The sequence below is a fragment of the Sinocyclocheilus grahami genome, unplaced genomic scaffold (assembly GCF_001515645.1).
Source record: "Sinocyclocheilus grahami isolate Dianchi unplaced genomic scaffold, SAMN03320097.WGS_v1.1 scaffold283.1, whole genome shotgun sequence".
NCBI lineage: Eukaryota > Metazoa > Chordata > Actinopteri > Cypriniformes > Cyprinidae > Sinocyclocheilus > Sinocyclocheilus grahami.
In genome coordinates, this window is record NW_015505462.1 from 1,137,739 (window position 1) to 1,140,248 (window position 2,510).

Sequence of the window (2,510 nt, forward strand, 5' to 3'; positions counted from 1 at the left end):
TAGATTTACAGTTCCTCCAAGAAATTCCAATGTTTTTGGTAAAATTATTGTTGTAAACACAAATGTAGAGTAGATAAAGTAGGAAGATTAGATTTCTCCACCATTAAATGTTTCTCCACCATGTTTCATAGTGACTAGTCACAATTCAGCATGCAAATATTACATTGACATCATTGCTATCAGGTAGATTTCCCCATTTGCCACTGATCTATCACACACATATCACCCCACTCTGAAGGAAAAAAATTACTATGTACTATAATATAATCGAAACCAAAAATTCAAAGAAAAACTAAGACTAAAATCATCTATAAAAACGTATGATTTGAGTTGAATTTATAGCATAAAAGTGGATAGAAATACAGAAAAGGATCACAAAACACACAGACACACACATAAATACATATGCACACATATTGCATAAGCACAATGCTTAGAGCCCCTATATTGAGTTTTGAGCAGAGTTTAATAGATAAATCCCCAGTTGATGCTATTGAGCCATCATGTCACTGTGAGGTCTCCATGAATGTGTCCTTAATACCTATAATACTTTTGTTAGCATCAGTCAAGTGAATAGACCTTATAGACAACTTACTGCATGTATAAGGCTCAGTGTTTGACATCCAAATGTTACCGTGTCTAATATCGTCTGAAGCTGTTTGATTCACAGCATGTTCAGTGTGTGTGTGCTGTTTCCACTCTCATCAGGAAGACAGTGTTTAGGATTGTTCTGTACTGTACTTTATCATCTTCAGAAAGAGAATAAACTATTATTAAACAACTGTTGCTCTTTCATTATTCTTTTTTTCCATGTCTTAATCATTATTTGCCGTTTTCTATATTTCTCTCTCTTTCTACATACACACATGCAAACACACAAACACAGGTTTATATATGTGACCCTGGACCACAAAACCAGACATAAAGGACTTTTTTTTAAATTGAGATTTATACATCAACTGAAAGTTGAATAAATAAGCTTTCCATTGATGTATGGTTTGTTAGGACAATATTTGGCCGAGCTACAACTATTTGAAAATCTGGAATCTGAGGGTGCAAAACAATCTAAATATTGAGAAAATCGCCTTTAAAGTTGTCCAAATGAAGTTCTTAGCAATGCATATTACTAATAATAAAACATTTTTTATATATTTACAGTAGGAAATTTACAAAATATCTTCATGGAACATGATCTTTACTTAATATCCTAATGATTTTTGGCATAAAAGAAAAATCGATAATTTTGACCCATACAATGTATTTTTGGCTATTGCTACAAATATACTGTAGGATATCAGACAATCTAAGATTTGGTCAAAAACATGGTTGAAACATGAGAAGCCGAATTCCACAGAGGCCCAAGACAACAGGATGTTCATAAATCAGATCCTAGCACTAGCCAGTCTGAAGCAAGCCTAACCAACTCTTTCACAGAACAGCTTTCAACATTAACACAAAAGGAACACACTGATCATAACAACTCAGGAAGGAGATTGTCAATTTTAGGGCAAGTAATCAAGATTAAATGGTCAAAGAGATGACAGCATGACCATCACGTGATAGTAACCACAATCACGAGCTCTGGATTGACTTCCCCACCTCGACGACAGAGAACAGACTGAAATTCTTTACAGACCTCTTAAAGGTTCATATTCATGTTTAGTATGTGCGTGTTTGAATCTTCTTGCTTGAAACGTTTCTTCCAATCAATTCTTTGTCAAATGTATCATATTCTTGTTATAAAAATCATGTCCAAAAGTATACTCTGTAAGAGCGGGAAAACTCCATGTGATGAGATAACATTTTGATTTATGAATTGGGAGGAGAAATATACAACACCCCCAGCAAAAACATTCCGTTGAGAGTTTCGTGTTCTGAGTTAAGTTTTGCCTAACGCCGAGTCTCTGAGTCCGACCTCGAGTGCCGTCTAAAACTTCAACTTCAACCTCAGCTCTGCGTCGTCAGCCAACGCCCAACCACTGGCTTCCCAAGACTGAACTTCCAGCCAATCAGCGACCGTGGGAAACCCCCTGTTCTGCAAGGACCACAACAAAAGGGAACCCCCGTTAAGGCAACGCAACGCAAGTACCTCGAGATCCTAGCTGAACTGGTGCATTTAATATAAATTTTAACCTCATTGAGGAACTCAATGCGAGGGTTAATTAAGTGATTGATGGTTGTTCAGGTCTATGCAATTGCACATATTTCTGTAAACTTGGGACTCCACATTTTCATTCTCTTAAACTAATTATTTCCTCACTTTCTGTCTTTCTGCAACTTGTGTGAATGCATGTGTTTATGTGTTAGATTAGTTTACATGTCTTAGATCTATCCAATAAAGCCTTATTTATATTGAAAAGAGAAGTATCTTGTGTTTCGTGCTTGCAAGTTAATGTCTTAAACTGCCGATCTTGTTACTGTGCTAATAAATAGTGTTTTCAGTATACTTTGGATATTAATATCCATTGCAGAATTTATGTTATACAGCTCGTTCAATGAATCGCTGGCCG